This window comes from Kogia breviceps, chromosome 11 (assembly GCF_026419965.1).
Source record: "Kogia breviceps isolate mKogBre1 chromosome 11, mKogBre1 haplotype 1, whole genome shotgun sequence".
Taxonomy (NCBI): domain Eukaryota; kingdom Metazoa; phylum Chordata; class Mammalia; order Artiodactyla; family Physeteridae; genus Kogia; species Kogia breviceps.
In genome coordinates this window covers 46,430,539-46,458,125 of record NC_081320.1, presented here as the reverse complement: position 1 = coordinate 46,458,125, position 27,587 = coordinate 46,430,539, and positions in this window count along the sequence as shown.

The following is a 27,587-nucleotide window of genomic DNA, read 5'->3' as shown; positions in this document are numbered from 1 at the left end:
CTTTTTTTTTTTTTTTTTTTTTTTTTGCGGTACGCGGGGCTCTCACTGCTGTGGCCTCTCCCGTTGTGGAGCACAGGCTCCGGAAGCGCAGGCTCAGCGGCCATGGCTCACGGGCCCAGCCGCCCCGCGGCATGTGAGATCTTCCCAGACCGGGGCACGAACCCGCGTCCCCTGCATGGGCAGGCTGACTCTCAACCACTGCATCACCAGGGAAGCCCCATATAATCATTCTTTAGACACTTTCTATGACAAAGCTCAGAGGACACAAAGGATTTGCACATTGTGATTGTCATGATGCGGTTACAGCCTAACTGGAAAGACTTTATATTTTTTTATATGTATGAATATGTCTTTATCTCCCAGAGTGTCTTAGTTTTATTCAATCATGAATATGTACTGAATCCAGAGGACGGTGCAAATCATCCTTTCCCATGGAATCCCACGTACAGCCTACTTCACTGTGGTAGTTTGTGTCTCTTTTCCCTTGGATCACTGAGAGGGGTGAAAGATATCAATGAAGGGAGAAGACAATTATTTAGCCTGATAGCTAGATAGTCAAATATGGTTAAGTATCACATACATTGTGCAAACAATAGGTCCCTATAAGATTAGAGGATGGAGGTATCATGGAAATCTTAGCAAATGTTCTGAGAGACCATGGGACTTTAGATTTGAAGGAAGCTTGAGAGATAACAATAGGGAGACAACACAGGGTATTTCTGAACAAGGCTCAGCAGGAAGACTTGATCTAGTACATGCCATCCTGAAGAAGGCATTAAGTACAGTCATGTGACAGGGACAGCAAAGATCCAAGGAGGGAGAGTGCCTAAGTCTAGAGTAGAAAACCAGCAGATCAGAGAGGAACTGGTTGTCACACCAAGGGTGACTTTATGGTACAGGCATTTGAGAGGAGTGATGTAAACAAAGTAATGGTTTAAACAGACAAGATGGCAGCATTTTATGGGACACATTGAGGGGAGAACATCACCTAGGAAAACTACTGCAACAGCCCCGAGGTGAAATAACAAGGAGCCAACCTCAAGTCAGGTCAGTGGGAGTGTAGGAAAGGATGCATGACTGTGAGCTGGGAAACTAAGGAGAGGTATCTGTGTTGGCTCTGACTGTCTGGAGGAGAAGGAATAGTCAAGGAATGATGTCAAGCTGTTCAGTCTCAGTGTCTGGTGAGAAATAGCAACTGAGGCCCAGATGGGTTAAATAACTTGCCCAGGCTCAGGTTTAGCTAACGTCAGTGTAGCTTTTTGATGTTTGGGATCTCAGCTCAGCCTTTGGTCCAGTAAATCAGCTGCTTTTGAATGTTTCCTTCAAAGGTTTTGAGTCTTTACATTACTCCACATCACAATAACTCTAAAACCATGTGGCCTATCTTAGAATGAAAACAACAAAAAAGAATAGTATCTTTTCTAGCTCCCAAGTTTTAACTGAAGTGAGTGGCTTTAAAAGAAATACTTTATATTTCAAATCCTAATATATTATCTATTTATAATGTCATTTATATATATTTTTTCTAAACAGAAGCTCTGTTTCTGTACCTCATTGGTACCTCATTCCCTAGACAGAGTAATCTCTCCCAAGTCCTCATTCTTCATTGATTTTAAAGGTTCTTTTGAGCAGAGTTCCTCAATCCTGGCCCTTGACATTTGGGGCCAGATAATTCCTCACAGTGTTGCTGTCTTCTGCATCGCAGGAAGTTTAGCAGCAACCCTGATGTCTACACACTAGTTGATATTAGCACCACCCACTCCAGTTGTTATGTCTCCAGACATTGCCATATGTCCCCTGGGGGACACAATCACTTCTAGTCAAGAACCACTGCCTTAGGGGTATTTGAAAAAATTTACATTAATAAAAATATTTCTATTCAGCAGTCTGCCTAACGGGAAAACCAAGTTCTGTCTTGAGATAGTGGTTTTCTTGGGTATGGATGGGGGAGTTTGGGGGGGAGTTGGAAACATAGGACTCAATCATCAGTCACCAAGTTTTACTTCAAATTCCCCTTCGTGGGATATCAATATATCTGGAGTCAAACAGACAGTTATTTGCTTACAAATAGAACCCAAAATTATTCTGTGGTCTTTAAGAAACAGGACAAAGAACTGTTTTCCATAAACCCGTAATAGGGAAGAACAAATCTGACTCCATATTAGATCTGTTTCTTTTACTTTAACCTTTGTATTCTACTGCATTTTCTTCCAGTTAAGAATGTTAACTATAGCCTGATATATACAAGATAGCCCATTCTCAAGGCTCTGACCTTTAAGGGTATAACACTTTTCCATTTACATAGAGATAAATAGTTGTAGAATTTGTCTTGTTGGAGGTTTACAGGAACATCGTGACCTGACCTACGTGGACACCTGCAAGAATATAGGATTCCAACACCAAGAAGTTTGCAGTAACCAACCATGCCCCTTCCTCTCCTTGCCTTTAAAAATGCTTTGCTAAAACACTTCAGGGAGTTCGGGTTTTGGGGGGCATGAGCCACCTGTTTCCTTGCAAGGCCCTGCAATAAACTTTTCTCTGCTCCAAAGTCCAACATTTTGGTTTGTTTGCCCTCAGTGTGTGTTGGGCACACGAACTTGCATTCAGTAACAAACCCACTCTTCATTTACAGTCATTTAAAATCTTTTTTATCTTTTAGAAGGGATCTTTTCTCTCAAAACAAACAAAATTGCACCCACCTTCAGCAAATTTCAATGTTCAGGTTATAAACCCCCCAAAGAGGGCTCAGAGTGGAGGACAGATCTGAGCTCCCTGTCACCAATGACCCTTGTCTATCAGATAAGACCAAGAAAATGGCTCTTTATCCAAGAAGGGCATGGCTATTACTGCACACTGATCATCTACCCCAAACAGGAAGGCCTGGGAGGGAGTAACATAACAGATGAGACATAATGTACCATCAACATCAAATTCTATAACTTCATCTTTCAGGTTTGTCAGGAATTGAGTAAAGAAATAGGGACCTGTTAGGTTTAATCCTAAACTGACAAGATATTTGTATTTATGTGGCAAGAAGTTACATCTGCCAACCAGGCTCCTGGCTGCCTTAAGTAAAAGCTTCATGTCAGCTTTTCTGTTTACTCAATCGCAGGCTGCTTTCTGGTCACACTTGCTTTCCTATATATTTATATTGAAAGAATACATTCTCAGCAGCTTTTAGGGCCTTAAATGCATTTCAAGAGGAGACCAAGCCCAATCACTGTTACTTAATTAACACAATTGTGAAGACTTCAATCTAGCTACACAATAGCTTTCCTGACCTTGCAGAAGGAGGCAAGACTTCATTATTGAGTATATTGTTTCCTATAAACATATAAAACTCCTACAATAACAATCCCATCAGCTGAAATGAAGTTATCTGAGAACAGAATTAAACTCTAAATGACCTTTTGCTCTCCTCCATAGCCCCCTATTAATAATTTCTAATCTAATCAGTGTGGATAAATGTACTAAGGCTGGTCATGCCAGGCACTGGGCCAGCTCGGCCAATTGCCGTCCATCTGATTCATTCCAGTCCAGAGCTTGTCTGGAAAAGACGCATCCCTCGCGGAGAAACCACTGCCTGATTTCCTCTTTTGTTATCTTTTAGTGGCAAAGTCATGTCCTTGTAACTGATACACGTTTCTTTGTAAATAACCCTGGAGTGACTGATAGAGCTTTAGCCAGACAAAGGCAGCAAATAGCAAGGCATTACTCATGCCAAGCCAGAGAACACTGTGTCATGGCTGACAAATTTATGGGAGATATGAGCTCACCTCTTGCACAAATATATACTTTCCTGGCAAATTCATCACATGCTTTAATGGCCCCGTACTGCATTTGTCAGCTGTCTGTCCCTGTGCCTTGTTGCCTTTGGTTTCCTGTCAAGGATTGTTTGTTGAAATCATCTTAGTGGCCCCATTCTTCAGCGGTGAGACCCAAGAAAGATCAATGATGACACCTGTATTGATAATATTTTACATTCAACTATTTGGCTGATAAATCATTTTAACAATGCTGATATGTTTATTGAGTGTCTGCCAGTATCACAATTATATGGAGAACGATGCCAACCTAAATCTTTGCTTTGTTGGTCTGGATTTTATTTCTTTCTTTTCATTTTCCCATAATTAAATGTGCCCTGGGATAGGTCTGACTGTCCCATCTCAATCGAGAGCACATGAAAACAGGAAAAGAGGTGATCTTGTACTTCTACACATTTTTTTTTTTTTTTAAGAAAGAAATGGTAGCCTTGTGGTTATCCTCGGCCGACAGGGGAGTCATTAGAAGGGAGAATAAGCCTGGTTTCAGGATCCTGGTAGTGTTCTGTTTCTTTTTTTGTTTGTTTTTGTTTGTTTGTTTTTGGCCACGTGGCATTCGGAATCTTAGTTCTCCCACCAGGAATCAAACCTGTGCCCCCTGCGGTGGAAGCACAGAGTCTTAACCACTGGACCACCAGGAAAGTCCCACGTTCTGTTTCATGACCCAAGTGTTAGATATAAAGATGTGTTTGTCTGTGAAAATTCTCTGAGCTCTTCTTTACCATATGTGTACTTTTTGGTATGTACATTGTACTTCAATAAAAAGTTACACAAAAAATTAGCAGACATCACACATACATATATATTATGAATATACAGGCTCAGATTCAGTGTCTGCCACCTTGAAACTCTATTACCTATAATCCCTTCCGTTCCTCCCTGTAAATATTTTATGTCTAACATGGAAATGTCTGCCAAACATTTTGGAGGTGAATATTTTGCCACCTCTGCCCGAGAATGTCCAAGAATATTTTAGGGTTCTCAAATTCCTTAGCCTTTGCCTTCTCTGTAAGACAATTGTGTCATGGATTCCAAGGTCCCTATGAGGAAATAGAGAGACTAAGGCATCAATAAGAAGAGATAGAATTCTCCCTTGATTTCCCATTCAAAGTACCTTTGATTCAAGTCATGTGCTCAGTATATGTCTAAGGAAACATTCAGATAAATTACCCAACCACCTGAATTGACTAAGTCATTATCAAGAACACCTAGATGTATGGGCTTCCCAGAAGCCCTCAGCAGGCCATCACTTTCTTGTCATTAGCCAGAACTGCATCCTATAGCTTCTCCATCTTCAATGAGGTCTGGGAAAGAGATTATTTAGCTTCTTCAGCCTCTATATTAGTCAGGTAATGAGATGACATTTGGGAATGGTTGTTGAATTGGCCAACACATAGTTTTAGCTATATGAGTAAAAGCCCAAGCAGGCTACAGGCAAAATAAATACATAGGGAAAGTCCAGGGAAGAATTCTTTAGATTAGTGGTTTCAACCCTGGATGCTTATTGTAATCACTTGGATATCACCCACAGAGATTCTAATTTAATTGGTCTTGGGTGTGGTCCTGGCATCAGGATCTTTAAAAGCTTCTCTAAGTGATTCTAACGCTCAGCCAAGACTGAAACTTCTGGCTTAACCAGATAATTCTAAAGACTTGTATGCCCAAAGAAAATAGCAAAAGTATTAGACATATCACCAGCCATTACTTTTGTGGATTTCAAGTTGAAGGTTAAACAAAGGTTTAAAAAAGAGCCTATAATTGGAAAAAGTGTAAGAGTTTGGAAAAATTATCCCCTGATTTTGTAAACACTTGAGTGACAAATGGGCATTAGAAGATGAACAAGTTTATTTTGTGGTGTGTCGGTTAGTTAACACTCAATTTAATACTTGGATCTATTAGCATAAAATGTAGGCATTCTTATCTCTGTAATTAATTGGAAAACTTGGGCACTGTTATGTATCCACATCCTAGCTCCATCACTTCCTAGCTGTAGTCTCATGCAAAGAATGAACTTCTCTGAAAGCCTCAGTTTTCACCACCCACTTATAAAATGGAAGAAATGATTGGAACTACCCCAAAAGACTTGCTGTAAGGAGTGACTGAGTTGATCTTGATAAAACAGTTCATGGTAACAGCTCAATATCATCATTGTTCCTGGCAACGCATCATTTACAACATCAGTGTTCCCGAGAAAGAATTAAGAGGAATTGGATCTGATAAACACTGAGAAGACAATTAAATAATTGTTATTATATGAGGCTTGTGATCAACTACCAACTACTCTTCAGCTATCCAGGAACAAAATATTTTAAAATAGATATAAACTGCTGCTGAACTGATTTAGGTTATCTATGATAAAAATAATTAACTATGAAGGCAACAAAACATCACAATCCATACTACAAGAAGCAATGGCCTCTCCTCTTCAGAAGGCCTGCTTTAAGAGGAGATATTTTCATCTTTTTAGAATTGTGGGAGCCAGGAATGTGGTGAGTAAATTAACTTTCAACATCCTTTTAAGCTTTTCAACTCAACAGTTTCTACTCACAGATGTCAACTCAGGGAGATGAAATTCGGGTTTCAGTTTAGAAATGGTGCTATTTCACTTCCCCTGAGATCACTGACTTGTTTGTGAAATGCTACAGCGAAAGCTGCATTGCCTCCAAAATGTGAAAGGTCTTGGCCTGAACAAACCAAGGCAGAAGACTCACCCTGTAAGAGTGGCACCCCCAGGAGCCTGTGGGCAGAATAGATGTCATTCAGGTTGTCCAGCCCATCCCCAGGACACTGGCTCTTCCTCTCCATCAAGGTGCAGTGCACAGCTAGGGCCACACTGTCCCAGGTGATTTGGGGTTTTGCTCCCTCACTTCAAGCACTCTTTAAATAAGAGATCTTGTCGCTTTCTATTAGGTCTGGCTGAGAGTAGGTGCTCCATAAATATTTGCTAAATAAGACTGATCACTCTGATGAAAAGAACCTCCTTTGTTCTCTTGGACCTTTGGGTTTACCATTTACTCAATGGCCTGTGGCTTCCTGGTCTGACAAATTTATAGCACCTGTTTATGTCTTTCTCACCCACAGGTTTCAACAGAATACCTGTGGCTGTACTTACAAGAGGTGGCCAAAAGTACCCATCCCTTTTGGCAAGCACCTCTGGTCTGAAAGGTCCAAATCAGAACTTTCACCACATTCCATCTGGCACTCACTGGTGGCGACAACACCTCAAAAGGCCTGCTTGGGCCATTGCTCACCATGTGGACACACACAGACCACTGACGGAAAATGGAATTTTTGAACCGTTTGAATGACCGGCCTATATGTGTAGACAGCCATGGTCACTTTTTCTCCACGGTATTGAATGTGCTCATTCTAAAGTGGTTCCTACTATGCTGTTATTTTCCTTTAAAAGTAAAATTTCCTCCAGAAAGCTGGACATTTCTGACATAATTTCACATCCATTCTTTCCCCTGGCCTTCCAAAAGAAGCAGCTCACAATCTGAATATTAGTCAGCACAGAGCAAAAGAAAAAAGACCTTATGATTACGATCATCGTTATTAGTTTTCCATAGAATCTCAGGGACTTATTGATATAATTTAGAGTATGCCATTAGAAGGAAATCATTATTTTCTATGTGATTTTTCCTGTGGAGGTATAGATTGAGAAATCCTGCTCTATCTTTCCTGGAAGTGGATACTAGTCTTTAAGAACAATGCATTTTCCTCAAATCAAATGGAATTAGTACTATGATTAATCAGTAGTAGGAGTAAGTCTGTCACACTCTTGTCATTTTTTTCCTACTACATTTTTCCAGGTCCTCACCGGCAAAGCTGGTTCTACTTTACCATTTTCAGCATTTTTTTTCTTTCTAGTTCTCATGAGGAAAAATTATGGAGTTTTCTGATGCTATTCCCAAGTGACAAATGTACACCCCAACACCCCACATGACAGAAGAAGAACCAGAGAATAATTAACTATTCCATTATAATTCCTGCCTCAGAAATATCTGGTACTTAACGTAACAGTGCAAACATTTCACCCCATGTTGGTTATCTTTTTTATGTATGAATCTTATCTCCTCATGTAATACGCTCCCTGAGGGGAAGGAGACCATCATTTATTGAAAAAAACATAGCCCATTTTGTAGTTCATTCTGTGTATCACCAAGAGCCTGGGAGGTCTTCACAGATGAGGAGAAAGTAAGAGGTCTGAGTCAGTCTTCCAAAGGCACAGAGCAACTGTGGAACGTTTTCCCCGCCCTCAGCTTGAGATTGTCCAGGCACTCAGTGAGGGTTTGCTAAACCCTCAGTAATCATGGTCAAGAGATTAGTACTAAGACCCTGGTATTTCCAGAATGTCTGTTACTTGAGTACTCCTGAGACTTCCGGAGTCACCTTTGACCCTAAGAACAGCCTCAGTTTAAACATCAGCATTGGCTCAGGCTTCCATCCCACATATTTTGAGAAACTCAGCATCCTCCACCCCACCCCACTATTCATTAGTCATTTAAAGTCAATGTTCATTGCGTCACTGGACGCATCGAACGCCAGGCTCTGAGTACCAGGCTTTATGCTACCTACTTGGGAGAAAATGCCAAACAGGAAATCTCTTCCCACACGGAGCTTACATTCCATTGGAGACGGTAATTATTCATTGCTGTTTCACAAGTTACCCCAAAGCTGAGCCACTTCAAACATCACATATTTATTACTTCATAAGGTTAGTTGGGAGCCTCTGACTCAGGGTCATGAGGCTACAGGGCATCAGGTGGGTTGCAGTCACCTCAGGCCCACCTGGGAGAGGCCCCATTTCCAGTTCACTCGTATGGCTATTTATAGGCCTCAGGCCCTTGCTGACTGCTGGCCAGAGACATCAGTTCCTTGCCACATGGGTCTCTCCATAGGCTACTCACAACATGGTGGTTTGCTGCCTGCAGAGCAACGACTCCCAGAGATAGTGAGAGAGGGCAAGAGACGGCAAGATGGACATCACAGTCCTTTTCGTAAAATACTTGCATTACTTTTGCTGATTCTATTCATTAGAAAGGAGTTACTAGGTCCCACTGACACTTAAGCTTGTGGAAATTTGCACATGGGCACAAACAAGTAGCAGAAGACAGAGATCATTAGCCATTGTAGAGGCTGCCAACCACAGAGAGACAGACTGCAAAAAATAAAGAAATAAAAATGGAAGGTTATGAAAAGTGCTGTGAAGAAAAATGCAGTGGGGTAAAGAATATGAAGTACAGGGTTAAGGGACAAGTATTTTAAACAGGAATGTCAAAGAAATTTTCTTTGCAAAGGTGACATGTAAGCTAAGGTCTGAGTGATGTTTGGGAACCAGCTATGCCAGAGTCTGGGTAAAGAGCATACCAGGCAGAGGGGGCACAAAATGTAAAACCCTGAGATGGTAAGGAGTTTGGCACGTTGGAGAAATGACAAGGAGTCCAGTGTGGGTAGATCCGACGACGGGAGTTATGGGGTGAAAGAGAAGAGGTCAAAGGGGCAACCGTGAGCCAGGCACACAAGATCTTTTTGACACAAAGCAGAGAATTTAGGTTTTATTCTAAAAGGGATGGGAAGTCATCATGATCTGATCTACATTTTTTCCCCAACTTTATTGAGGTGTGACTGACAAATAAAAATTGTATACATTTAAGATGTACATGATGCTTTAATATACATATACATTGTGAATTGATTATCACAATCAGCCAATTAACACACAGTTCCCATTTTTGGTAACTTCACAGTAACCATTTGTGTGTGTGTGTGTGTGTGTGTGTGTGTGTGTGTGTGTGTGTATGTGTGTGTGTGTGTGTGTGTGGTAAGAACACTTGAGTTCTACTCTCTTACCAAATTTCAAGTATACGATACATTTTATTAACTATAGTCATCATTATGTATATTAGGTCATCAGAATTTATTCATCTTATAAGTGAACATCTCTGTACTTTGACCAGTATCTCCCCATGTCTCCCACCCCCTGGCCCTTGGTAAGCAGCATTCTACTGTCTGTTACTCTGAATTCAACTTTTTTAGATTCCACATATAAGTGAGATTATGCAGTATTTGTCTTTATGTCTGACTTATTTCGCTTAACATAATATTGTCAAGCTCCATCCATGTTGTTGCAGACAGCAGGATTTCCTTCTTTTTTAAGGCTGTATAGTATTTTGTTGTGTACCTATACCACATTTTCTTTATCTATTCATCCTTAGATGAATACTTTGATTATTTCCATATCTTGACCTCTGTCAGTAATGCTGCAATAAACAGGGGAGTGCAGATATCTCCTTGAGCTATTGATTCTATTTCCTTTGGATACATACCCAGAAGTGGGATTGCTGGATCAATGGTAGTTCTATTTTTATTTTTTTAGGAAACTCCATACTATTTTCCATAATGGCTGTACCAGTTTACATTCCCGACAACAGTGTATAAAGTTTCCCTTTTCTCCACATCCTAGCCAACCCTTATTATCTTTTGAATTTTGGTAACAGTCAACCTAACAAGTGTGAGGTAATATCTCATTATGGTTTTGATTTGCATTTTCCTGATGATTAGTGATGCTGAGCACCTTTTCATATACCTATTGGTCATTTGTCTGTCTTTGAAAAATGTATATTCAAGCCTTTTGCTCACTTTTAAAATTGAGTTATTTGTTGTTTTTGCTATTGAGTTATATAAGTTCCTTATACATTTTGATACATATTAACCCCTTATCAGATATATGGTTTGCAAATATTTTCTCCCATTTTGTAGGTTGCTTTTTCATTTTGTTGATTGTTTTCTTTGCTGTGCAGGAACTTTTTGGTTTGATGTACTCTCACTTCTTTATTTTTGCTTTTGTTGACCGTGTTGTTGCTGTCAAATGAAAAAATAGTTGCCAAGACTAATGGTAAGGAGGTTTTAATCTATGTTTTCTTCTAGGAGTTTTATGCTTTCAGATCTTATGTTTAAGTCTTTAATCCAATTTGAGTTGATTTTTGTCTATGGTGTAAGAGCTCAATTTCATTTTTTCTCATGTGGATATCCAGTTTCCCAATGCCATTTAGTAAAGAGTCTATCACTTCCCCATTGTGTATTTCTAGTGCCTTTGTTGAAGACTAGTTGCCCATATATGCACAGATTTATTTCTGGATGCTTTCTTACATGCCATTGGTTTGTATGTCTGTTTTTATGCCAGTACCATACTCTTTTGATTACCACAACTTTGTAATATAATTTGAAATCAGGAAGTGTGACTCCTCCAGCTCTGTTCTTCTTGCTCAAGATGGCTTTAACTATTCAGGGCTATCTGTAGTTCCATATGAATTTTAGGATTATTTTTTCTATTTTACGGTAAATGCCATTGATATTGTAATAAGAATTGCATTGAATCTGTAGATTGTTTTGGGTAGTATGGACATCTTAGCAATATTAATTCTTCTGATCCATAAACATGAAATATCTTTCCATTTATTTGTGATTTCTTCAATTTATTTCATCGATATTTTATAGTTTTCAGTGTACAGATCTTTACTTCCTTGATTAAATTTACTCCTAAGTAAGTTGTTCTTTCTGATGCTATTGTAAAAGGGATTGTTTTCTTAATTCCTTTTGGGGATAGTTAATTGTTTTTGTATAGAAATGGCACTGATTTTTGCACATTGATTTTGTATCCTGCAACTTTACTGAATTCACTTATTAGTTCTAACAATTTTTTGGTGGAGACTTTAGGTTTTCTATTTATAAGATCATGTAATCTGCAAAACAGAACAATTTTACTTCTTTCTTTCCAATTTCAATGGCTTTTATTTTTTTTCTTTAACCAATTGCTCTGGCTAGAATTTCCAGTACCATGTTGAATAAAAGTGGCTAGAGTGGGCTACTCTCCTGATCTGAGTGGGTCTCATTCCTGAGCTTAGAGGAAATCTTTCAGTTTTTCACCTTTGAGTGTGATGCTAGAAGAGGGCTTGTCATATATAACCTTTATTATGTTGAGATGTATTTCTTTTATACCTAAATTGTTGAGAGCTTTCATTATGAAATGCTACTGTATCTATCAAATGCTTTTTCTTCATCTGTTGAGATGACCGTATGATTTTTATCCTTTATTCTTTTATTACATTTATTGATTTGTGTATGTTGAACCATTTTTCCATCCTAGGGATAAATCCCACTTGATCATGGTATATGATCCTTTTAATGTGCTGTTGAATTCAATTTTGTTGAGAATTTTCGCATCTATGTTCATCAGGGATATTGGCCTGTAGTGGTTTTCCTGTTGGTGCTGTTTTGGTTTGTTTTTGTTTTTCATGTAGTTTGCATACTTCTTGTTCCCTCTTGAGGGAAAATTCTTAAGACTGTACGCCTTCTTTCACTCCTGCAAAGTCAGACTGGTACTGAGAGCCTCCTGAGTGCAGTACTCTGAATTGCTTAAGTTGTGTGATTTCTCCCAATCCCATAGAGTTGGCCAGCTTTCTGGTTTTTGTGTGTGCTTGTGAGCCATCTGTAAAAGCTTGTGGTGGGAGTGGTGCACTTGAGGAGATAGGGGGTGGGTGAGGCACACAGAACATTGGGAGGGCCTGTGAGCACCTGGTGGGGGGGGTCTACAGGTGATAAGCCCCAAGCAGCCTGTGGGCATCTTCCTCACTACATCAACAAAGCAATATAGTAAGATCTGTGACCCTTTGATGAGTTACAAGTCGTGGTTGCTGCACTCCCAGCCTCTCCCAAACCCTCAGCTATGCTGATCACATCAGCATAGCTCTTGGCCTCTTGGATAGCATCCCACGTGGTAGGGAAGCTGGGCATTCACTCATCATGTCCACACTTTCCTCTGTGGGAGAAATCACAGGCTGAAAGAGTCTCTCTTGGCACTGAGCTGTGGTGCTTTGGGGAAGGGGTAGCAAGGATAAAGTGAAACTATTTTTCTTACCCTCCTCAATGCATCTATTCTTGAATTTTTTGCTCTAACAGTGTGCTGGACCTTCTCTACTGAACTACTGGCCTCCTCTGTAGGTGACTGTCAAAAAATCAATGCTCTTTGGGGAATGATGATAGAAAACTGACTCCTCCATCTTCTAATTTACATTTTTAAAAGTTCATCTCAATGGCTTTTGTGGAGAATGGACTGTAGTAGAGCAAGGCGGAGGACAGCAAGACCAGTTAAGCCATGATCTTTGCAGACCTATGAGGTGGATGACAACTGAGACAGGAGTAGAGGAGACTCGGGGGCTTTGTTGTCTCTTAATTCCCTCCTAGTCTGATATTCTGCTTTGTCTGAATTCCAATTCTCTAACCACACCTTTTTATGTAAGAGCAGTTCAGTGTCCCCCTTATTTTGCTTCCTTCCCTCTACATCCTGACTTGGGGCTTAACTTTTCAGAAACGAAATACCCCATCAATGTGTTTTGCCAAGCAACATTAACAGCAAATATATTTTCCTCAGCAAGACTCTTGAATGTTTTCATACCTCTCTGATATTTGGTTGGAAGGTTAGATGACAAGGGCAAGGATGGGATAAAAAGGACTCCAGAAGGAGAATTAGAGCATGCATTGCTCCTTGGAGATGGAAGAAGCAATGAAAGAAGCTGAATGCAAAACATTTCCAGCAACAATGTCTCCTTACCAATATATACTTCAGTGTTTGGTGTTTGTTATCATCCAGGGAATACAAAAACCTTTATGGACATGAAAGTCATAATAATTCCACTTTGCCCATCCCTAACGCCCATCCCTTTGGCAGCCTCATACATTCTAGTCACTGTAAACTCAATTCTCCAGACAATTTCAAGAAAACTAATTTACTTCCCTCTTCAACCATTTATATTCATTTTAGCTTATTGTATTGAGTCTAGGTACCTGTGCAGTGTTCAGACTCTGTTAACCATGTCACAGTTCAGAAGTATAAGAAGGATTGAGGAAGAATTAATTTCTGATTCATGTAGCAATAAATTGAGGCATGTTGACTTGAGTATTCATTTTGCTAAGAAATTTTCTGCCAGATTTTATTTACAAATGTCAACATTTTCCAAAACATTGTCATTTCTTTTTTTGGATCATGCCTTCTGATGAGAGCAGGTGACTTGGGGAGGATTTATACATAATGATAGCCTGAATCCTTTTATTTATAAAATTGCATAGTACTTGGCTCATTAATGGCTGTTGAAAATGCTAGCCTAATAAAATCATAAGAAGAGATTTTAATTGGTGCATTTAATTGTGGAAACCAAGTTGGACCAATTCCCAAACATTATCTTGAAACAATCAATCCTGGTACTGGGTGTTTCTCAAGGCAGATGTTGGGAAAGAACTTCCTGACTGGACTGGCAATGTGGTGTCTCGGGGCTCTAATCACTCACTATACTTGGAGCAATCACCAACCTGTTTATTCAACTCCATTTGGGCAATTGAGAAATTCCATTGAGGGCATTGACAAGATTCCACAAGGCAGTAAAATGTATAGAATATAATCCTGGTTTAAAGATCTGTCAATGCCCTAGCGATGACACTGGACTTTCGTCATTAAGCACGTAGTAAAGTTGTGAGCTAGAAGTTAAAGATTAAAGGGATACCAGGTGAACACTTCTCTTCAATTCTTGATCTTAATAGCCATCTATAGTGTTTTCTCCTCCCAGCTCAGGCTCTGATTTGAGACCTGGTAGAAGAAACACTCTGGACCCTCTATTCTGCAGAAGTAAGACTGCTGATTTACCTGAGATTTATTTCTAAAGTTTGAGGAAGGGCAGAGTCAGATTTCAGGGGATGAAGATATAGTGATGTAGCCCAGACTGAATCTTAATTTCCTTTTGATAATTGTGCATTTGTGTGTTTGTGTGCACATGTGCATGAAGAGTTTGCAGGTTATTTCCAATAACTAAGCTTATCATCAGAATGACTTAAGGAGTTTTTTAAAAGTTCTCAGATGCCTAGACCAACCCATCCTGAGACCCAGGAATCTGTACTTATGAAACAGATGCTCATCCAGGCAACTGGTTATTAGCCAGGTTTAGAACCACTGTTACAATATCCATTCCTCACCTCACCCTCACTATTTCCTCTAGTGGCTCTCTTCCAGTAGTTTAGTTTCTTAAGGTTTCTATTTTCTTGTTTCCTTCATACTTTGACCTGCATTTGATCCACACATACTGTTTCTCTGTTGGGCTTACAAAGATGTTCATCTTTCCATGTGAAACTATTATTCTTCCAATTTCTAAAAATTGGATATAGCCTGTTAAGTAGATAACTAGGTAAATGGATGTTCTTTGGGTCCTGGGGAAACTTCAACTGCACACTGGTCAAGGATGGCCCAATGATCCAAAGACATTTTCATAAATCCTTATCCAAACTGAGGCAAACATGGAGAGACTGAGAGTTTGGGACAATGCTTAAGTACTGTCAATGTCTCCAGCATCTTGAAAAAAACAATTTTTGATTTTCAGGTAAAATGTAGCCAAATTGTTTTCTTATTTAAAGAAAAGAAAGGGCTTAAAATGGATTACATACAACTGTAAAGTACATGTTTTTACAAAAAAAAATGGCTTCATGAGCTAATTCTATATTTTAGTTATAAATGAATCAGAAACATGTGGTTGCAACTTTTTTCTAAACACAAAGGAGACTAAAAATTCAGGCAAAAGGAGTTAGAGACAAACACGAAGTAGATTTTCCAAAAACTTAGATGCTGAGCAATGGTTTAAAGCACTTTGTGAAAACTCAAAGCTGTCAGGTTTAATCTATTTTTTAGTTTAGTTATCAGAATCTACAGACATCTAAGAAGAATCAGTGTTAAATGCAAGTTTCTAACAAATTCCAACTAGAGGCAGTTTTCAAACTATAATCTAATTATGGTAAACTTGCTAAGGACAGGATATAAAGTAGATGGAGACATACTCAAAAACCCAGAGCTGAGCATCCAACAACTTTCAAGTAGTTTTTAATAAGCAGAGAGTACTTCAAATTGAATGATGGTTGAACAAATCAATTGTTGCTGAAGAATTTTTCCCTAATTAAATCCTGATGGCTTTACAATTCACAAAAGAATGTACTAGGCTTTTGACAACTCATTCTATTCCCTGTGAAAAGGGAAACCAGCCAGGAAAATCACTAAGGAAGACCGGGACAACAGATGGTACACCAAAACTGAACAATGACCTCAATAATGAGGCCTCAGAGACATGGTGAGACATTTGCAACTGGGTATCATAAAACTTGGGTACCAGTGGGTGCACTGGTCTGACCATCAAAACTATATTCTTCTTGAGCCACAGGCCAGTATGTATGATTGGTCAAAGTCCAATCACAAACTGGACAAAGTCGTAGGAAGTATCTGGGGCTGGGGAGGAAGCAAACCTCCCCAGGTTTGCTAGAGTATGACTGTTACCTCAAGTAAAAAGTCAAATTCTCACTATCTCCACTGCCTGTGGAGTGAGGGTAACTTCATTTATTCAACCCATCTTACACAAGGATCCAAAATGAAAAGAGAAATTGCTTTTAAAATGTAAACATGCTGTAGTCAAATCAGTTGGTATTTTGTAAAAAAAAAAAGACAAATTTTAGACAAATTCTTGACCCTCCTCTCATTAAAAAGAGGGATCTATGACCTCTTTTCTTGAAAATGAGCAGGCTCCATGACTATTAAACCAATAGAATATGGTGGAAGTGATGATGCTGGTTTTTAGGTTCAGGGCTTGAAGGGCAGCTTCTACTTTCTTTCACTTGACTTACTCTTAGAACTCAGCTTCCAAGCAGTGAGAAAACTCAAGTAGCACTATTACAAGACTCAGATGGAGAGAAATGTGGCCTTCAGCCAACAGCCTCGGTTGAGCTCTGAGCTAATTGCAGCCATGTGACTGAGCCATCTTGGAAGAAGATCCTTCCACTTCCAATTGAGATGCCCAACTGATGCCACGGAGTTCTGCCCAAGTTGCAGATTCATGAGCAAAATAAATGGTAGTTTTTAATCACTAAATTTTGGGGTGATTAGTTATGCAGCAATAGATAGCCAGAATACCCACTCTCATATAATAATCATTATATAATAATATTGTCATATTTTGTATAAGGATAATTTAATTATTATACTATAATTATTATTAACAGAAATAATTATTTTTACTGGTTCAACATTAACTGTGTTCCAGGCACTATTTTATGTGCTTCACCTGCATACTTTCATCAATTTTTTTTTTTTTTTTTTTTTTTTTTTTGTGGTATGCGGGCCTCTCACCGTTGTGGCCTCTCCCATTGCGGAGCACAGGCTCTGGACGCACAGGCTCAGCAGCCGTGGTTCACGGGCCCAGCCGCTCTGCGGCATGTGGGATCTTCCCGGACCGGGACACAAACCCGTGTCCCCTGCACCGGCAGGTGGACGCTCAACCACTGCACCACCAGGGAAGCCCCATCAATTTTTAATTATATATTTTTTGTTTGCTTATCTAGTCATTGTCTGTCTTACCCAGTAGACTGCAAGCTCCAAGAGGGAAGGGACTGTGTATTATTTACTACAGTATACTAAGTGCTTAGCAACATGTCTGGCATATAAATAGACATGTTCAATAGATTACCCTGCTATTTTATCACTTTTTCTTTACAAAATTTCATAAGATTTTTTTTTCCTAAGGAAAGAATCAACACAAATCTTGAAAAGTTCAGGACCAAAAAAGGAGCTTGGAGATTAAGAGAAGGAGTGAGGTCTCAATCCAACTCAGATGGTTTTTAGTGACTGATTAAAACAATCTAACCACTTATGCACATGGGCATAACCAAAAGAGAAGGAAACATCAAGAAGAGCTGGACAGCTTTCACAAAATGAGAATAAAGAAAGAAACACCATGGTAGTATTATTAAGGAGATTTTGCTTCTAGGCACCAAATTCTGCTGCTCTTGAAATAGATTACACCAGTCAAGTTACACCCTCTGGTCCTTCATGCTCATCCAGGAACTGAAGGTACAGCCAAGGGAAGGGTATGACCTGTACTAGACTCAAGGGTAAGATGATTTTGTAAGACAGGAGCTTGGTGTTCATGACCGCATCTGTTATTTCAGATAATCGATCAGAGTGACTAGAGGCCACAGAATGTTTCAAAAGCATTGCCATCAATGGGGGTGATTTATATCCTGGAAGGGGCCACAACTTCACATTTGCAATATTGAAGAGAACACAGTCAGATTGTTAGGCACTTGGATGGTGTGAGGAGAATGGAACAACAGCCAACACAGCCGAAAGGACCAGAAAAGTCACTGATGCCTGGGCTAGCACAGTTGCTAAGGGTGAAACTGATGTGAAAATAAATATTTTAAAGCAAGAAGAAGAATAAATTGGGGGTAAACAACTGGCTCTTCAAATGGCAGATGTTCAGGCTGTACTGATAGAGGTCATGTTGTATGGAACTCCATGTATCCTTAGGCTTTGGGAAGTCAGAAGCTTAGGAGAACAGAGGAAGAGGAGCACGGAGGCTATTTTTGGAGGAAATCATATTACATCCTGGAGTTGCCATTCTCTAGCTCAGGTCATGTACTGACATGGTCAATGATTGCATGGCCACAAGTCCATTGGGCAGATATTATATGCTGATAGTGTGCAACAGTGGTGACGTACAGGGATCCCGCCCAATCCACACCCTTCCCAAAGTCCCTGAAGGGCAACACTTGGAGCACTGCTGCTCTGGATGCTTTGACAAAAGAAACATTTAGATGTTAACACTGTTGTGTTGGGAAACATGACTGAGTAAAGCAAAATACGCAAAGATAGAAAAACTGTTAAGACTCAAGAAAAATCATCATTCTGTCCATCAGTCAGGACAAGGCAATACATGCTCCACTGGGAACTGGGTTACAACAGAAATAATAGAGTGACTAGTTTAGGTTGGCGGCATATTTCCCTGGGTGACCTCCAGATAAATGTTAAAAGAGACAGCTAAAGAGAGGCTATGTGTACAATGCGTGTCAATTTCCATTATTTTGATAAACCCACATTGCAGCTGGTAGAGCACAAATCTGTGGTTTACATTGGGCTATTATTTAATTAGGCCAACCCTCAATGACTCATGGTATTTTGTCATTTTAATGATCCTTTATTTTTCTCACATCTAATTGGTAAATCACTGCTTATCAGAGTTTATGGTCTCTTCCTTTATTTTACCCTCTTCTAGCCGCTGTCCAAGGTAATGTGAACTTCAGGCTATTGACTTTCCTCATTCCTCAATGGAGCTTGTCATGGAAAATTAAGTTTTTGACAAATCAACAGCCTATGTGCAGTGCTTCTTACTGGGTATAACTTTGAAGAGTTTGGGAACTGTCTGGTTTTGGCCTGGAGTCACACAGCAGCTTGAGACCCTGTCATTTACAGCAAGCTCGAAAATATACATCTTGATACATTGCAGTATTTCTTGGACTCTGATGGTATCTGTGAGCATGATGAAAAGGGTTTTCACCACCAGATTTGAAATGTTTGGCTTTTTTTGGTTTTAATCACAGACTTCTTTTGTTTAAAACAAGTTCAGACAGTAGTAAGAATGAAGAGATTTCAGATTAATTCATATCTTCTCAGAAGCGTCTCTTTTTAAAGAAGCAATTATTAAGCCATCACATTAGTTCCATGCAAATGGAAAGATCAGAGTTAATTAATCTTATCCTGAGTAAGAGAAATGACAAATAGCAATTAAGTATTTTGTGTTCCTCAAGGAATTTGCTTGCTGACTTACTCCTTGTTTCTCAAGGGAGGGAGTTACTCTCTTAATATGGAATATGCTTGGTGGAGAGGGTTAAGGCTAGTGATTCACACATCCTGATTCTTTTTCTTCAGCATGAAGAATGTAAATGGGAATTTTGGAGTCACAGAAACCTAGCTTCTAATTTCTATTCTACCATTTGCTAACTATGAAACCGTGGCTAGTTTACATGAACTCCTCATCTATGAAGCAGAGCTATAGGGCTGACCGTCCTCAGTGATCACAAGGCAGCCACCTGTTTCTCCATAGGTTAGAGCTAGTGTAAAATAAGGCCCATATAAGAGTGCAACGTGAACCCAAAACGTTTTTTTCTTTTTTCTTTTTTTTACGTTACGCGGGCCTCTCACCATTGTGGTCTCTCCCATTGCGGAGCACAGGCTCCGGACGCGCAGGCTCAGCGGCCATGGCTCACGGGCCCAGCTGCTCCGCGGCATGTGGGATCTTCCCGGACCGGGGCACGAACCCGTGTCCCCTGCATCGGCAGGTGGATTCTCAACTACTGCGCCACCAGGGAAGCCCCAAAACGTTTTTTTCAAGAACAATAGAAAATATAACATATTTCTAATATCACATTGCTTTGCACTTTATTTTATAGAGTACTTTGAGGCTAAATTTATACCCCATAATGTTTAAATTTATTCAGATAAAACCAGATCAAATAATAGTAATACCAAAATAATGACAATAATAATAATTGATATTAATCTGATGGAGGATAGTAGGTAGAAAGTACTCTTTTGGCTAAATGACTTCCAGTCATTGGCTGGCTGCCTTCCTTACTAGTCAGTTGATCTTTAAGGCACCATTAGACTTAAGGACCAATGTTTTTATTGAGGAAAATAATAAACAATTATATTAATTAGACATTGCTTACACTTTTACTGGAAGTCTAATGATTTGTTGATTTTAAGTTAGATGTCCATCTTCATTCAAGTCATTAATACTCTAAGTGAACTTGTGCTTGAAATTCCATAACTATTTAGGAATTACACACAATTTTGCTCTATACTGCAGACGCTTAGGCAAAGAACATTTTACGATTGCAGACATGTAAAACTACACAGAGCTCTTTAGGCATTTGTTAATAAATGCTTCTCCTTCACAGTTGAAAATGGAAATAAAACAAACACAAAAGCGTAAGGGACAGAACCATCAACAAAATTCTATGAATATTAACGTCTCTTGGCTGTGGGTATATATCTTCTACACCTGGTCACAAATTAGCACAGTTAGTATCTGAGGTGTGACTGGCATTGACATTCTCTGTTCAGTGTTCACCAAAATACCAGAAGATGTTGGACCCATGCTTTCCCAAACCTTATTGCCCAGTGAGTGCAACTATATGGCTTTTGATAACATATATCTTGAGACTATGAGCCTCACGCAGAGTCTCCCTTTCAAGTGATTTTTTAGGGGTCTTTGTGGTGGTGTAGTAGTGATAATTATAACTTTTTTTCTAATGCCCACTGCTCTAGTGAGAGCTACCGTATGTGAAGACCTTGACCTTCCCTTGGACATCTGATCTCTAGGCAGCTTCTTCAACTATACCCAACAGGAAAGCTCCTTTAGCTCTTGTGATCAGCTTTTTTACAATTTTCTCACAGCAGAATTGTCCAGATGTTATGGGGAAGGGAAATGAGAAGAGGGAATGACAGGGGTTGGTGATGTATAGAAAGATTTTATGGTTACAAGATAGTTTGTGATTGGCCTAAAAATTATAAAAAATTGAAAAGGGTAATAAAATATCAGTATGGCTGTATTCATACAAGAACCTGTACACAGAAGTTTTACTTATAATAGGCCCAAACTGGAAACAACCCAGGTGTCTTTCAATGAATGACTGATTAAACAAACTGTGGTATATTCATACCATGGAACACTACCCGGCAATTGAAATTAAAGAACTACTGATATATGCAACAACTCCAGGGAATCTCCAGGGAAATATGCTAAGTGAAAATCCCAATAGCAATCCCAAAATATTACATACTGTACGATTCCATTTATATGACATTTTTGGAATGACAAAAACCCAGAAACAGAGAACAGATTGATGGTTATCAAGGGTTCAGAGAGGGAGCAGGAGAGAGATGGGTATAGTTATAAAAGGGAAACCCCAAAATTCTTGTGGTGATAGAACTGTTCAGTATCTTGATTGTGATGGTAGATACTCAAACCTACACATGTGATATAATTGTATAGAACTAAACACACACACACACACACACACACACAAATGAGTACAGGTAAAACGGGGGAAAACTGAAGAAGATCTGTGGATTGTATCGATGTCAGATCCTGGTTGTGATACTGTACTATAGTTTTGCAAAATGTTACCATTGGAGAAACTAGATAAAGGGTACAGAAGATCTCTCTGTATTATGTCTTACAAATGTATATGAATCTATAATTACCTCAATTTTTAAAAATCAATTTTTAAAAAGTAGAATGTCATTTCAGATAATAAGGTATAGCATAAACCAAACAATTAAAATTTAGATCAGACTAAGATCAAATTTCTATAAACTTGGTTCTATAAATATTTCTTAACCTGCTAAACTACTTTGCCTCAATTTACAAGTCAAAATTTTATTAATAGAAAGTAGAATAATGCAGCCAGAAAACATTTAGTAAGACATTCACACTTTCAGAGAAGATGATTTCATTTCATCACCTTACACTGATTACACCTTGGGGAGACCACCGCCAAGCTGGTCTCATTGAAAGGGTCAGAGGTTGAGATGGTGTCTTGGACAAAGACCGGTATAGCCTAACCCTCAAATTAAAACTCCCACCCTCCAGTGTCCAACCAGTCTAAGGGTTCATATACATAAGATTATATATCTTACATATACGTTAGATTGTATACAAACAACAATATATATAAGATTCATATCAAGATGTGAAAAATACAGATTTCTAGACCCACACCTGGAAATGCACATTCAGTAGGGTTCCATAGGGTTCTGGAGTTTTCACATCTTATAAGCAACCCAGGTGATTCTAATCTACCTGGAATCAGAAATCTGAGTCAATTGGAATGCTTATTAAAAATGCAAATTATTTGGAGAACCCACTGCTTTAGTTGCATCAGTCTGTTTTAACTTTATTCTGATGACCCAATGGAATTTATAGAAAGAGGTTTGGGTACTTAAAGGCCTGGGTCATGTTCCTATATGGTTGGGGGTGGAAAGAGAGAAGGAAGCTGTCGAAGAATAAAACCTTCCTAGCCCTCATCTTCCAATCACAACTCATCAGAGAGCATTTTGCACAGGGAGATCAAAGGCCCTTGCTGAGAAGAAGTTGAAAGACTTTGCTGTTGTATTTCTGGGGCAGAGGTGCTTGGATATAAATGATTCCTAACTGTGGGTTTGGGGGACCCTGCTACGTAGAAATGTAAACACAGATGTCAGGCCTTTTATCCCCACTATGTAAACACACCAGCTGCCAGGGAAAGAAGGAGAAACCCTTTGGAATTAGCTGCATTTTTTTGTCATCTAGAGCATAAAAATTGGCTTCACGCTTGAATTTCCACCAGCAACGCAAAGCCCTGTTCACCAGAATAGGGCTGAACAATGAAGGAAACCTCCACTTGCTGACTGCCTCTTTTCTCTAAGTGACATTCAGTTCTTGCCTTTCTCCAACATGTGAGCAGCTGTCCCAGAAGACGATGATGACAAGAGATGATAGCACCCTATCACAAAAACTCTGGACTCATGGAAAAAAGCCCTTCAGCAATATTTGGCCATTTGGTCCCAAGAGCCTAAAATTTATAGTCCTATGTGACCCAGATTTAAGGAAAACGGAAGTGGCAAACTCTTGTGAGTTTTTGTGAGAAAAAAAGAATGGTTTCCCATAAAAAAGGATGTGATTATTCCAATGCATGAATATTTGAAGGGCCACAACTGGTTTAGCCACACCCAAACCACAACAAACCTCTTCTCACACTATTAAATTTTTTTTAAAAAGGAAACCATGAAAGGAACTATTTCTGAATAAAAATTAAATGCACAAAAATGTATAATAGGAAATGTATTTCTAAACAAAACACTTTAATCCATGGAAAAATGTGTCTTCAATTACATCTCGAGCTAGCCTGCCAACCAGCATATGCAAGTAACTTGTGTTTTCTACAGAGCTTCAGTTCTGAAAGACCTGAAGAATCATAGCAAAAGCATATAAAGAAAATTCATTGGAAGGGAATTTTTTTTTCTGAAAACGTTAATGGTGGTCAAGCAGATCTTCTGACAATGGGTAATAAGCTGGTTGTTACATTATCAACAACACACAACAGTCCATGGTGATAAAAATAATCTGAAATTACTAAGCAGCCCACACATGTGAACTTATTTGGCAGAGGCCATGGTGGTTTAGAACACATTAGTTCTAACAAATGGTCCATCAGAGTATTGTAAAAGGATTATTGCAGCAAGCTTTTTTAAGGACTCTCTTGCTTAGAAAGGGCCAGCCAAACTGGCAGTATGTGATAGAAGAACCAATCAATTTAAGATAAATGCTTCATAGGTATTAACTAGAAGTTCTGTCCTGCTGGTGTTTGGCTTATAAGATACTATTTTCCATAGGTTATGGACTACAACTAAAGATAGGGTGGAGACACTATTGTCTACTTAAAAATAGGTTAGTTCATAAATCCATTTGTTTCTAAATTCAAAAGATTAGAAACAAACAATCCATTTGTACACTTTTCTGCTTTTACAAGAGAGTCCTAGATGTTGATTAATTGCATTCCATCTACCTCCTCTTGCTTATTTCAAAAACTCATATATATATGTATGGATGGATGTGTGTGTAAATATATTTGTGTGTGTGCATGGATGTGTGTGTATGTGTGGTATCTATTATATGTATGTATGTATGTATCCAAGATTCAAAAACAGCACACACACCAGAACATATTGAAAATTCGGACTTCAAATGGCTGTGCATGGCAGCCAATACCCACTGTGAGTTCAGGCAACATTGACCTTCCTTCGTTAGGACAATGAAGTTTGATAAACTGAGTAAGTAATATAGCTTATATAATTCATAAGTAATGCAATATGGCAAAAATACACATTGTGGTTTGTCCCTGTGTGACTCTCCAGACTAGTTTCTCACCCATCCTGTGCTGCATTCAATTGGACTGCTTTTTTTGTTTGTTTTCAATTCCCTCAAAGCACCTTTTTTTTTTTGGTCTTCAGTCATTACTTTCTTCCTTTTGTTTTCTTTGAGTTTTATCTTCACAAGTTAAATAATTGACATATTTAGTTTCAGACCTTCTTTTAAAAAAAATGTTTGGAAGGCTATACATTTTCTTATAGTACAGCTTTAGCTATATCCCCACATTTTAATAATGAAGTATTGTGGTTATAGTTCATTTCTAAATATTAGGTTAATTTTAATAAAATTGCCATTTTTGTAGGTCAAAGATTGTTGCATGTTGGCAATTCTGTGTTAAATTTAATATAATCTATTTTCCATTGTGATTTATTTACCCACAATTAGTGGAAAAGTGTGCTTCTTAATTTCCAAATATATGAGTTTTTTTCCCAGTCAGCTTTCTATTGTTGATCTCTAAGAATTTCACTGTAGTCAGCAGAACTATATATTTTAAACTTTTATTAATCAGTTTTATGGCCCATGATATGTGTTCCATTTTAGTAAATGTTTGGTTTGTGTTTGAAAAAAAATTATTCTGCATTTGTTGATCGCATTGTTCTATATGAACCCAACTGATAAATCTGCCACTTATGTTGTTCAAATTTTCTGTATCTAAGCTGATTATTTTTGGCTTGCTCTATGAGTTTCTGAAATACGTATGTTAATATATCCCACTATGTTGAGGGATTTTTAAATTTCTTCCTGAATGTTGTTAGTTTTCATTTTATATATTCTAAGCCTGTGTTTTTAGTTGTTAAAAGGATGGAATTGTTGTACATTCCTGGTTAACTGAACTTTTTATTATTATACAATAATTTTTTTATACCTAGAATGTATTGTTTTTAATTCTGTTCTTCAGTATATAATAATCTTTAATTATATGTAAAATAATATACTTTATTATTATTACATATCAATATATATAATCTTTTAGTTAGAATTCATCTTAACATATCTTTTCCCAATTGATGATTTTCAGTTATTCTGTGACCTTATAGTTTTTCTGTATCTCTTGTAAGCAGCATATGCTATATTTTGGATATTTATCTGGGCTAACAATCTTTTTTTAAAACTGGAACTCTTAGCTTATTTACATTTATTGTAGCTACCAATATACTTAAATGTATTTTCAAACATCTAATTATGGGCCATTTAATTATTCTATATTACAAAAAATTTTTTTCCTCTCCTTTCTTGCTGCCTTTTGTATCATTTGACAATTTTTTATCATTACTTTATCCCCTTTCATAAATTAGAGTAATATACTCTATTTTGATTCTAAAAATTGTAATAGGCCTGTATCATCAAAGTTTAAATTTATTCAATATCTTTACTTCCTTCCCCCAAATAAAAGGGACTCAACCTTTCAATCCCAACCTCCAGCTCTTGAATTAATTCTGTTGAATTAATTCTGTTGTTTTAATGTATTGTCATTTTATTATTTTGAACCACTTAAGACACTGTAATTGTCATTTCACATAGTCAGTGAAATGACTATATCTATATAAATATATATAGGTTTATATAGAGAGATATATACATTATAGTCAATACTTAAGTTTATCCACTTTTATTTTTGTTTTCATCATTCATCTTCAGATCTTACTTCTGGGATCACTTTCCCTCTACTTGAAGTGTATCTGTTAGTGTTTCCTTAGTAAGCTTCCTTTGGTGATAAATTCTTAGTATTTGTCTAAAAATGTTTTTACATTGGATTTACTCTTGAAAGATATTTCTGTAAGCATGCAATTGTAAGATAATATTGTCTCTCTGAATATATCTTCAAGATATCAATTTACTTTCTTGTGACTTAATTGTTATTGTTGAGAAGTCAGTTCTCAGTTGAAATATTATTTCTTTGAAGGTAACTTGGCATTTTTTCCAGTTACTTCTAAGATCTTCTTGTCTGTAGTGCTCTACAGTTTCTCTATAATGAACTTTAGTATGGATTTTGTTTATTTGCTGGTTTTCCTACCTTCCATTTGTTTGGATTCCTATATAGGAGATTGGATCTCTCATCCATTCTAGAAAATTATCTGTCATTGTTTTTAAAGTATTGCCTCTAGTACATGTCCAGTGAGTTACACTGTGGTAACATATGGACCCAAACATGCAGTTGCTCAACACAATAGATCTCTGTTATTTCTTAACAGTCATGAGCAGATGCATAATTAGGCAGGGTTAATCTCTTCTACATGGTCATTCAGGGACCCAGCTAACAGAAGCACTGCTTCTTAAACATATGGCTTTCCAAAGGCATCTCCACTGAAGTCAGCCAGAAGGAGAAAAGAACCTGGAGGAACACAAATGAAAGGTGTTTTATGAACCAGTTTAGAACAGGCACACATAATTTTTGTGTTCATTGACTGAAATGCAAGTGAGGCTAAGAAATACAGTCTATGTGTCCTGGAAATAGAGAGTTTGGATCCTTTTGAGTGGCTAGTAGATTCTGACATACTCTTTCTCCTCTCCTAGATGATGCTAGATCAGTTCACTCTATCCTCCACTTCTCTTAATTTCTCTTTCATTTTTTTCCACGACTTTGCATCTTTCTCTGTGCTGCATTCTGGTTGCTAGAGATATTGTAATTGGAATATATCTTCTATTTCATTAATTTTGTTAATTCAGCTGAATCTACTCTGCTGCTAAACTCAACCATTGAGATTTTAATTTCAATTGTTCTATTTTTAATTTCTAGAAACTTTATTTGGTACCTTTTCAGATCTGCAAGGTCACTTTCTATAGTTTCTGCACCCAAAACATATTTTTAATCTTGTTCTATTTATTTTGACTTACTAATGACAGTTGTTTTAAATAATTCTCATATATGAAGCGTTTAGGGAAGGGTCTGATAATTCTCTCTTTTGTTTCTGCTGGCTTTCACTCATGG